The following is a 12,533-nucleotide window of genomic DNA, read 5'->3' as shown; positions in this document are numbered from 1 at the left end:
TTTGAACCTTATGGTCCACTTAGGAGCCTACAACAAGTCACAGTAAAACATTAACATTTTTAACCATAACATTTTTTTTTACATATACAATCTAAAAAGACAATAGAAACAAACTGTCAATGGCAATGTGAGAAAATTATGGTAACTAGTCTGACCCTAATCAGGGTTAATTGTAAAAAATAAATAATAATGTAATGTAAGCCAGTGCGGGATCAGCCAGCGGCGGCTTCCCGCATGCGCGACTCATTTCCAGTCTGGACGCAGAGGGGTGAACATCTCCTGCTCTGACTGCAGCGCGAATACTGGGCGGCTGAGAGTGCTTTGGGACGAGGGTGGGCACCCGCTGCTCGTTGAGATGAGTAAGAACAATAAGTGTTTTCACGTCAGAGTCTCCAATAACACCAGAAAAAGTAGCTAGATTTGTCGCTACTCGCTTTTTGTTCTGTTTTTTTTTTTTGTTGTCGCTAGACTTGTCGCTAAATTGGCAACACTGCACACCGATGCCTGTAATCATGGCCGGGTGTGGCCTGATATCATTGTTTAATTATCATATATTAAAATAGCATACAAATAACATAAATGGATAGCGTACGATCATAGATACCCTTTGGCTGCATAGGCCTACAAACATTTACAATAGCAAAATCACAAGAATGGCTTCAGATCAAAGTCTACGTTGAGACCGAAGGGAGCAAGGGCAGCCTCGTTTAAACAATACATTGTCGAGGTCACCCCCTCTCCTGGGGAGGGTGACATGTTCGAGGCCAATATAACGTAGAGACGAAATCGAGTCGTTTTCTTCCAAAAAGTGGGCAGCAACTGGGTGTCGAGTTTTTGCACCTAATGATGCTCCGAGATACGTACTTTTTTAATTCGCGCTTTGTATTACCCAGATCATTTTTACCACAAGGACAAGTTATAAGATACATAACTGTCTAAGTGGAGCCCGTGATAACTCCTTTTGATTGGGATCTGTTTCCCTGTTTGGGGGTGTTTTTAAAGGATCTACATTTATAAGTGCCATTGCATTGAGCACAGCAATTACATTTGTAGTTTCCATCCAGTCGGGGAGCAAATAGACGTTGTGCAGGGATATCTTGGTGGTAAATCAGAGTTTACCAATTGATTTCTGAGGTGTCTGCCCCGCGAGAATACGACCAAGGGAAAGTATCGGAAATGTGTTTTCGAACCATCATCGGTTCTTTGAATGTGCCATTGTTTGAACAATTCCCTTAATTTGTTCAGAGCACTTTGAATAGCGGGTAGTTAGAACGCAAGAATGCTTCTTTTTGCTGGAATCACCTTGAAAAAGGTCATGTTTTGAATTTTCGCAATGGCAGTATTTATCTGACCATTTTTGTACCCCCTCCATGAATTGTCTTTGCATCTCAGCCATATTTCTCAGCCATATTTCTGTCCAATTCTTTTGACTTGACAGAATTGGCTGTAGGGCACACTATTTTTCAAGGGAAGTGGGTGACAACTGTCAGCCCTCAACAAACTGTTACAATCAGTAGGTTTCCTGTAAAGATCAGTGTATAGAACATTATCTTCACACAAGATCAGAAGATCAAGGAAACTGATTTGACGTGTATCAGATTGCATAGTAAATATCAGATGCTCAAAACAGGAGTTAAGAAAAGCAAAGAACACCTGGAGCTGTTTTGCATCACCCCTCCATTGAACAAAAAATATCATCAATATACCGTTTCCAAATAATGTTAGGCAAGAAAACATTTGAGAGGATTGAAAATGGACTGTTTCTCTATGTAACCCACATACAAATTAGCGTAGTTAAAAGCCATTGGGGGATCCCATAGCAGTACCCTTCGTCTGAACAAAGAAATAATTTAGAAACATGAAGTAGTTGTGTGTGAGTACTATTTAGACCAATGCTATAATGGATGCACTGGAAGGTAGTTCATTAGGATCACGTTGCAGAAGAAAATGTTCCATAGCTTCAATAACGCCCTCGTGTGGAATATTTGTATAACGACTCAACATCATAAGCAACTAACAAAGTATTCTCAGGACACTTCTGGTGTCCTTTACAAAGGAGTGGAGCCGTTTTGCGAGTGGTCTCATAAAAAAGTCAATAGAGGGGCTGTTAATGCATCAATGCCTGCTACAATAGTGCACCCTGGAGGTTTTATAACACTCTCCCCATCTTTACAACCAATTCGTCTATAGGTTTTGAACATGACAGTTTACAGTCTAGGGTAACGCCTAGTAATTTAGTCTCCTCAACTTGTTCAACAGCCACACCATTGTTTACCATATTCAGCCGAGGTCTAGAACTTAGGGAATGATTTGTACCAAATACAATGCACTTCGTTTTAGAGATGTTCGGGACCAGTTTATTACTGGCCACCCATTCCAAAGCAGAGTGCAACTCTTTAAGGGTTTCAGTGACTTCATTAGCTGTGGTTGCTGATGCGTGTCTGGTTGAATCATCAGCATACATGGACACACATGCTTTGTTTAATGCCAGTGGCAGGTCATTGGTACGCCAAACTTTACATGTTTGACATTAGAGAAGCTTCCATTTAAAGAAAGATAGATCTGAATCCACGATATGGTAGAGGTTGAAAAGCCATAATATATATATATATATATATTTATTATTTTTTTAATAACAGGTTATGGTCAATAATATCAAAGGCTGCACGGAAATCTTGCAGTACAGCTCCCTCAATCTTCTTATCAATTTCTTTCAACAGTTGGAATTGGCCGAACTTTGATCGTTGAGGTAGTAAATGAATGATAGAACCCAGTCCCTTTCATTTCCTATGTCGGAAGTTAATGGTTCCCTGAAGAAAGACGGGTTGTTCCGGAATGTGTTGTTGTGGGGGGGGATGAGAGGAGAGCAACGTGTCCATCTGTTTCCCGGTCCACATCTGTATTAGATGGAGGGGAAGGTGAGGACAGATTATCTTAAGGGAATAATAAAGGTTTATTATTCTGTTACATTTTATGGCTCCACACAAAGATAATAAAGAGGGTAAGGTTTGGAGAGGAGTGTTTTAAGTAGGATTTGTATATAACTGATGAGATGTATATCTTTTTTTGCTGTCTGATTACAGCTGTACAGAACCTTTGGGAAGACTTAAACTTGGTTAAAGCTTCTCTAGTGTCTGTGAGTCATTTACTCTGAAAAATAAGAACCTAACGCAACAAATCGTCATTTGTGTCAGTGCAGTACATGTTGAGTGACCTTCTCTATAAGCATGCTGATAGTCTTGTTAATTTGTTTACAGATAAATAGCATTGTATTTGGTGAAACACAATTTTTTCCAACAGTTTTCTAAGAGCTGGCAGCAAGTTTATAAATATGCTGTTAAAACCAATAAAAGCCGCTTTACAAGTCTTGGGTAATGGAATTACTTTGGCTTCCTTCCAGGCCTGAGGTGAAATACTTCCTTCTAGGCTCAGATTAAAGATACGACAAATAGGAGTGGCTATAGAGTCAGCTACCATCCTCAGCAGCTTTCCATCTAGGTTGTCAATGCCAGGAGGTTTGTCATTATTGATCGATAACAATACATTTTCCACCTCTCCCACACTAACTTTACAAAGTTTAAAGTTGCAATGCTTTTCTATCGTTATTAGCTTTTTTTTTAATGCATGAATACGATGGCTCACTGTTCCTTGTTGGCATTTCCTGCCTAAGTTTGCCCACTTTGCCAATGAAGTAACGATTAAAATAATTGGCAAAATCAAATAGTTTTGTAATGATTCGATGACATATGGAGTTGAATTTGTCTCTCTGCCCATTATTTCATTTGAAGTACTCCGTTTTTTTTCATAATTCAGTTTCTTCTTGTTGAGTTTAGTCACATAATTTCACAATTTGCAGTAAGTCAGCCAGTCAGATGTGCAGCCAGACTTATTATCCGCTCCTTTTGCAACATCTCTTTCAACCATAAAGTTTTTAAATTCCTCATCAATCCACGGAGCCTTAACAGTTCTGACAGTCAGTTTCTTAACGGGTGCATGTTTATCACTAATTGGAAGAAGCAATTTCATAAATTCATCAAGTGCAGGATATTAATCACATCAGACCAACAAACATTTTGAACATATGGTGGGGAAATTACTATATTGTTATTGCATCAAATGGTTGTTTTATGCAACAGAATGTAGTGGTTCTCAGTCCTGGGGACCCAAAAGGTTGCACGTTTTTGCCCTAGCACTAGACACCTGAGTCAAATCATCAGAGCCTTTTGATGAGATGATCATTTGAATCAGCTGTGTACAGTTGTGGCCAAAAGTTTTGAATGACACAAATATTAATTTTCAGTCTGCTGCCTCAGTTTGTATGATGGAAATGTGCAAATACTCCAGAATGTTATGAAGAGTGATCAGATGAATTGCGAAGTCCCTCTATGCCATGCAAATGAACTGAATCCCCCCCCCCCCCCCCCCCCAAAAAAAAAAAACAATTTCCACTGCATTTCAGCCCTGCCACAAAAGGACCAACTGACATCATGTCAGTGATTCTCTCGTTAACACAGGTTTGAGTGTTGACAAGGTTGGAGATCACTCTGTCATGCTGATGGAGTTTGAATAACAGACTGGAAGCTTCGAAAGGAGGGTGGTGCTTGGAATCATTGTTCTTCCTCTGTCAATCATGGTTAACTGCAAGGAAACACGTGCCGTCATCATTACTTTGCACAAAAGGGCTTCACAGGCAAGGATATTGCTGCCAGTAAGATTGCACCTAAATCAACCATTTATCGGATCATCAAGAACTTCAAGGAGAGCAGTTCAATTGTTGTGAAGGTGGCTTCAGGGAGCCCAAGAAAGTCCAGCAAGCACCAGGACTGTCTCCTAAAGTTGATTCAGCTGCGGGATCGGGCACCATCAGTACAGAGCTTGCTCGGGAATGGCAGCAGGCAGGTGTGAGTGCATCTGCACTCACAGTGAGGCGAAGACTTTTGGAGGATGGCCTGGTGTCAAGAAGGGCAGCAAAGAAGCCACTTCTCTCCAGGAAAAACATCAGGGACAGACTGATATTCTGCAAAAGGTACAGGGATTGGAATGCTGAGGACTGGGGTAATGTCATTTTTTTCTGATGAAACCCCTTTCCGATTGTTTGGGGCATCTGGGAAAAAAGCTTGTCCGGAGAAGACAAGGTGAGCGCTACCATCAGTCCTGTGTCATGCCAACAGTAAAGCACCCTGAGACCATTAATTCATTCTCAGCCAAGGGAGTGGGCTCAATCACGTTTTTGCCTAAGAACACAGCCATAAATAAAGAATGGTACCAACACATTCTCCGAGAGCAACTTCTCCCAACCACCCAGGAACAGTTTGGTGACGAACAATACCTTTTCCAGCATGATGGAGCACCTTGTCATAAGGCAAAAGTGATAACTAAGTGGCACGGGGAACAAAACATCGATATTTTGGGTCCATGGCCAGGAAACTCCCCAGACCTTAATCCCATTGAGAACTTGTGATCAATCCTCAAGAGGCGGGTGGACAAACAAAAACCCACAAATTCTGCCAAACTCCAAGCATTGATTATGCAAGAATGGGCTGCCATCAGTCAGGATGTGGCCCAGTTAGTTGACAGCATGCCAGGGCGGATTGCAGAGATCTTGAAAAAGAAGGGTAAACTCTGCAAGTATTGACTCTTTGCATCAACTTCATGTAATTGAAAAAGCCTTTGACACTTATGAAATGCTTGTAATTATACTTTAGTAACATCTGACAAATATCTAAAGACACTGAAGCAGCTCACTTTGTGGAAATTAATATTTCTATCATTCTCAAAACTTTTGGTCACGACTGTAGTGCTAGGGCAAAAACAAAAATGTGCACTCCTTCGGGTCCCCGGGACCAGGATCGAGAACCAGTGGAATAGGGTTCTTAGAACTCTATTGTGTCTGTGTGAACTGAGAGAAGCTTCTAAGCGTGAACTCTAGCAACTTATTTATGATGGTCTTGTCCTCTCTCGGAGCCCACATTCCATAGACAGTTGGTGTTTGTGTAATGGCAGGTACCAGGGTGTAGATGGCTTGGGTATGGATAATGATGTTTCCACACAATGGGAACAGTCTTTACAGCAGATACTGTCTGCTATAAATGATTCATTTCTTTCATATGAATCCTAACCTTTTTGACCCATTCCACACATCTGTCATGTAGACTAAGGTGGTGTATCTTTGCTATAAAATATATTTGTATTCTTTGTGTTAGGGCTCTCAACCCAACAGTCAAGTGTTGTCGACCAGCCATTGTTATTGCAGATCATTCACTTGTGTGTGGTGTGACCTGCTTTCCTTTAATACGTTTTGAATAAAGTAATATCCTGATTGGTGATATCTTGTCTCCTCATTATCGATTAGAATTTCCACAACAAACATCATCCACATAAGAGTTACAGCAAAATATTTTGTATGTTATCTTATACACTATTTTAGGCCCAGCTTTTGGAACTTAGGCTTTCCTGGATATAGCCACTATATTGTGATCACTGCATCCAATGTGTATGGATACAGCTTTAGTTCAACAGTATTAGGAAAAAATGTGATCGATACATGTGGATAATCTTGTTCCCATATCATGGATTCAGAGCTGTCTATCTAATAGAACTCAAAGGTGTTCTTTTAATGGAATCTTCTCTAATGCTCAGTCCCCTCCTGTACTCCCTGTTCACCCACGACTGCATGGCCAGGCACAACTCCAACACCATCATTAAGTTTGCAGATGACACAACACCTGATCAACGACGAGACAGCCTATAGGGAGGAGGTCAGAGACCTGACCGGGTGGTGCCAGAATAACAACCTATCCCTCAACGTAACCAAGACCAATGAGAAGATTGTGGACTACAGGAAAAGGAGGACCGAGCATGCCCCCATTCTCATCGATGGGGCTATAATGGAACAGGTTGAGAGCTTCAAGTTCCTTGGTGTCCACATCAACAACAAACTAGACTGGTCCAAACACACCAAGACAGTTGTGAAGAGGGCATGACAAAGCCTCAGGAAACTTTTGGCATGGGTCCTGAGATCCTCAAATGGTTCTACAGCTGCAACATCAAGAGCATATTGATTGGTTTCATCACAGCCTGGTACGGCAATTGCTCGGCCTCTGACGGCAAGGGACTACATAGGGTAGTGCGTACGGCCCATGTACATCACCGGGGCTAAGCTGCCTGCCATCCAGGACCTCGACACCAGGCGGTGTCAGAGGAAGGCCCTAAAAATTGTCAAAGACCCCAGCCACCCCAGTCAGACTGTTCTGTCTTCTACCGCATGGCAAGCGGTACCGGAGTGCCAAGTCGAGGACAAAAAGGCTTCTCAACTGTTTTTACCCCCAAGCCATAAGACTCCTGAACAGGTAATCAAATGGCTACCCAGACTATTTGCATTTTGCCCCCCCCCCCCCCCCCCAACCCCTCTTTTTACGCTGCAGCCACTCTCCTCATATATGCATAGTCACTTTAACTATACATTCATGTACATACTACCTCAATTGGGCTGACCAACCAGTGCTCCTGCACATTGGCTAACCGGGCTATCTGCATTGTGTCCCACACGCCAACCCCTCTCTTACGCTACTGCTGCTCTCTGTTCATCATATATGCGTAGTCACTTTAACCATATCTACATGTACATACTACCTCAATCAGCCTGACTAACCGGTGTCTGTATGTAGCCTCGCTACTGTATATAGCCTGTCTTTTTACTGTTTTATTTCTTTACCTACCTATTGTTCACCTAATACTTTTTTTGCACTATTGGTTACAGCCTGTAAGTAAGCATATCATAAGGTCTACACCTATTGTATTCGGCGCATGTGACAAACTTTGATTTGATTTAATGTAAAGTATGGTGTACTGCAGGGCAGCTCTCTAGGCCATCTACTCTTCTCTATTTTTGACCATGACCTGCCACTGGCTTTAAGCAAAGCATGTATGCTGATGATTTGACCATATACGCAACAGCAACCAAAGCCAATGCAGTTACTGAAACCCTTAACAAAGAGTTGAAGTCTGTTTTGGAATGGCTGGCCAGTAATATCCTGAACATCTCTAAAACTAAGTGTTGTATTTGGTACAAATTATTTCCTATGTTCTAGACCTCAGCTGAATCTGGTAATGAATGGTGTGGCTGTTGAACAATTTGAGGAGACTAAATTACTTGGCATTACCTTAGATTGTAAACTGTCATTTTCAAAACCTATAGATAGATTCAATGGTTGTAAAGATGGGGGAGAGGTCTGTCCATAATAAAGAGATGCTCTGCTTTTTTGACACCACACTCCAAAAAGCAAGTTCTGCAGGCTCTAGTCTCATTTTATCTTGATTCTTGTCCAGTTGTGTGGTCCAGTGCTGCAAGGAAAGGCGTAGTTAAGCTGCAGCTGGCCCAGAACCAAGCTGCACCTCTTGCTCTTCATTGTAATCAGTGGGCTGATAGAAATATTATGCATGCCAGTTTCTCTTGGCTAAGAGTTGAGGAGAGACTGACTGCTTCACTTATTTTTATAAGAAACATTAATCTGATAAATCCCAAATTGTTTACATTGTCAGAGTTGTGTGTAAATTGACTCTCACACTTACCCCACTAGACATGCCACGAAGGGTCTTTCACAGTCCCCAAATCCAGAATAAATTCAAGAAATTGTACAGTATTATATAGAGCCATTATTGCATAGAACTCCGTTCCATCTCATATTGCTTAAATAAACAGCAAACTTGGTTTAAAAAAACAGTAACACCTCACGGCACAATGCCTCTCCCTTATTTTGCCTTGATAGTTTGTGTATATGAATTGATATGTAGGATACGTGTGCCTTTAAAAATGTTCTGTATTATGTTTTGTGTGGACCCCATGAAGAGTAGCTGATGATTTTGCAACAGCTAATGGGGATCCTAATAAAATATAAACCAAGATTCTCTGGTCTGATGAAACCAAGATTGCACTCTGGCAAGCGTCACATATGGAGGAAACATGGCACCATCCCTAAAGTGAAGCATGGTGGTGGGAGCATCATGCTGTGGGATGTTTTTAAGTGGCCAGGACAGGAAGACTAGGCAGGTTTGAGGGAAAGATGAATGGTGCAAAGTACAGAGATCATTGTTGAAAAAGGTACACCTTCCAACAGGACAACGACCCTAAGCAAACATCCAAGACAGTGCAGGAGTGGCTTCGGGATAAGTCTCAATGTCCTTGAGTGGCCTAGCCAGAGCCCGGACTTGAACCCAATCTAAGATCTCTGGAGAGACCTGAAAATAGCTGTGCAGAGCATCTGCAGAGAAATGTAAGAAACTCCCCAAATACAGGTGTGCCAAGCTTGTAGCGTAATACCCAAGAAGGCTTGAGGCTGTAATCGCTGCCAAAGGGGCTTTAACAAAATACTGAGTAAAGGGTCTGAATACTTATCTAAATGTGATATTTCCGTTTATTTTCATAAATTTGCTAAAAAAATCTAAACCTGTTTTTGCTTTGTCACTATGGGGTATTGTGTGGATATTTGATGGGGGGGGGGGGGGGTGTAATACATTTTAAAATAAGGCTTAACAAAATGTGGAAAAAGTCAAGGGGTCTGAATACTTTCCGAATGTACTGTAAATACTAACATATTTTCACTAATCACTTTCACACCATTTAACCATGAAACTACGTTATATTAAGTGCATATAAATCAATATAAAACAGCTCACAGAAGTATTGCTTACCTATGTGACGTTTTTGATCCACAGTAGTGTACGATGAGCATGGATGCCACTACGTGTCTCAGCAGCATTCCTAAAACACGTACACATCTCATTTGAATAGTCTAGGTACATTAATATCAGGGGGCGGAAGGATATGGACTGTACCGCTCAAAGCACCAACCTAACAAGGGTTACAATAATATCTCTCTCCATTGAATAGAGGCGGTTGACGTCAACAACCTTATCGAATATTCAAAAAAGGGTTACAATAATGACTTCTACAGCCGTTGTGCTGCTTTGCTGACAACGACTCAATGTTAGGGCAGAGAGACGTGTTTCTTGTCAATATATCCATAATCTTTGGTTTACCCTCTGATCAGATCTGCTGTAGATTTGTATTTTTATTTTTTAAAGTTGAATGGCTGGACCGTCGTAGAATTGTGTGCAAAAAGGTTTGTAATTTTAGCCTTTTCACTAAGCAGTTTTAAAATGTAGTTCGCATAATTGATATATGCTTTCCGTTTGTGTAGGCTAGTATGCGTCAAGGCATATATTTAGCCTTATAGTAGACCTACGGAACTTTCATTAAATGAATAGTAAACATTTGCATATTGTCTTATCCAAATGTAAATGTTTATTAATATCATGAATTTGGCGTAGCCTACTATTTACAGGGCTATGGCTATATTATAACATATTTTTTTGTATTTACATACAATACATACTATACAATTTACATTTGGGGTTTATCCATCCAATAAGTATCTGCAAACCAGTCTTCAAAATCGGTAGATTAAAAAAATAATCAAATGTGTGTGTGTATATATATATATATATATATATATATATATATATATATATATAAAAATACATCTCCACAAACCTAAAATAAGATTGTAGCCTACCACTAGAAGTGCGCGGAGCTTCACTAACTACTTTACCATCCAACCTTTTTATGTGAGTAGCCTGTGTCGGATAAAAAAATGTTGACAGGCAAATTTGCCGGTAAACTTTCCAAATTTCGACAAAAACAAAATACACTAGACAAGGCAGGATCTTTTTGTCTCGGTAATTTTGCGAGAAATGGCGGTGAAACTCATTTATGCGGCAATTATTGATATAATAACCATCATATTAAACATGGGGTCACCCGATGGTGTTGTATCCCTACTATGACTCATGAAAGCATGCAGTTTAATAGCTTAAAATATGTTATGAACTTCACAGGGTGGTGAAAATGTTGTGATGGAGTTTTATACTCTAATAAATATCGAGGGTCTTATTCTGGTGAAATTATGATCGATCCTTGGCTGCCGTTTGACAAATAAAAATATCGGCTTCCATTTTATGTTACTTTGTAACTATTACATTGATAAGATTCCTGCAAAATTATCTGCTTTTCATTGGCTAGCATGGTCATTATATATATTTATATGTGTGTGTGTGTGTGTGTGTGTGTACTTCCCCCCGCATAGGTATTTAATTTGGAACAGTAAGGATATTTTGTATATAAACGAGTCTTTTATTTTTTTCATATCCTCCTGGTGAGTCAACCTTTTTAATGCAGAAGGATTGTTATTCAATTATGAGGAATGTTTTATCTCGTTACAATATAACTCACACCTAGAGTTCGCCATAGTCTTTGACGCTATTCCATCTGGAACTTATGTTGTTTAGAGGTGGAACCAGACCTCACCTTCTTGAGCTACCCTCACTTAATCCAGTTGAGACTCCAATAGGAAAAATTGTTTCTCATTACTTCCTCAGAACAACCGATCTACACGTGCTTTATTTCAAAGGCATACTGTATGGGACCATTAATGGGACCATTTGATCCTTATGTTACAATTTACTAGAATACATTTGTCAATAATGTCTGTTGGGAAAAAGTATGGTTATTACCACAACATAAGAACCTGCTTGTTAACATGGTCAAAGAAGTCTCTCAGAATGATCCATAAGTATTACCCTGCGAATCATTACCCGAAGAAACTCAAAAAATACATTAACATTAACAACACATTGTGTTGAGCATCCAGAAACTGTTTTGGCATTACGGCAAGATATTTATAATGGTTAATATTCTTGATGACTTTTGTTTATTATGGGCGAATGTGCTGCTCGGTTTCCTTATCTATAATAAGGATGAAGGAAAAAACATTTTACCTCCATAAATCTAATTGTGCTAATGGTAAAATGTCATATTCGTAAATGTTTTTTATGAGTGAACTCTTCCATGTTTTCTATAAGGAATTCGAGCAGTATATGAAGACAAGTCTTCCAATAAGAAAGCTGTTACACACAGTCAATACGACTGTTTTATCGTTTAAGGTCTTTGTATAATCTGTAATGTGTTCTGCCCCCTAGCATATGTTATCATTGTCTGTTTGTATACTTATTGTATGTATACTAATGTTTCTGCAATAACATCTGCAAAATATGTGAATGTGTCCAATAACATTTGATATGAGGAGGAAATGATATTCATCAAACCACTTTCCAGTTTCAATGACTCACCCAATGATGTGCAGCTCACTCATGACGATAGCCGATGGGCTCCTGCCAAAAGCCTATCTCTCTCAAGATAGGCTTTTAATAATTTTTGTTTCAGCAGGAGCCATTTGCTTTCCAACCTGTGCTATCCCACAATTGCATTTAAAATATTGCACAAGGCCTGTTTTGGCTGAATGCTGTTCACTGACAGATTTGCCATGCGTTCCCGACTGTAAACAATGCATTGTGATTGGGTTATACACAACCCACAGCTAGGCTATACTTGATTTATTTTGTAATCTATTGATCCTCTGTGGCTAAATTACAGGCAAATGTATTTCAAAGTATCCGGGGTGCTGCTGCAGCACCAC

At 40.1% G+C, this 12,533-nt stretch overlaps 1 protein-coding gene and 1 long non-coding RNA gene across 3 annotated transcripts in view; one reads left to right on the top strand and one right to left on the bottom strand.

Annotated features, from left to right (window-relative positions):
- LOC149978890 (uncharacterized) overlaps nucleotides 1-12,533 on the bottom strand; it is a 699,006-nt gene that overhangs the window by 5,507 nt on the left and 680,966 nt on the right. The window lies entirely within an intron of this gene.
- Nucleotides 1-12,533, top strand: part of LOC110486154 (beta-1,4 N-acetylgalactosaminyltransferase 2) — a 28,102-nt gene that overhangs the window by 269 nt on the left and 15,300 nt on the right. Inside the window, exon 1 of one of the 2 annotated variants that reach the window (XM_090196231.1) lies at nucleotides 246-359. The exons of the other annotated variant lie outside the window; for it this stretch is intronic. The gene's annotated coding sequence lies outside the window, so the exon portion shown is untranslated. Of the gene's footprint in view, nucleotides 1-245; nucleotides 360-12,533 lie in introns of those variants that run through there. 2 annotated transcript variants of the gene reach the window in all.

Source organism: Oncorhynchus mykiss, chromosome 13 (assembly GCF_057628025.1).
Source record: "Oncorhynchus mykiss isolate SJ-2025 chromosome 13, ASM5762802v1, whole genome shotgun sequence".
Classification (NCBI taxonomy): domain Eukaryota; kingdom Metazoa; phylum Chordata; class Actinopteri; order Salmoniformes; family Salmonidae; genus Oncorhynchus; species Oncorhynchus mykiss.
The sequence above is the reverse complement of the archived record's forward strand: the minus strand, read 5'-3'. Positions and strand labels throughout refer to the sequence as shown.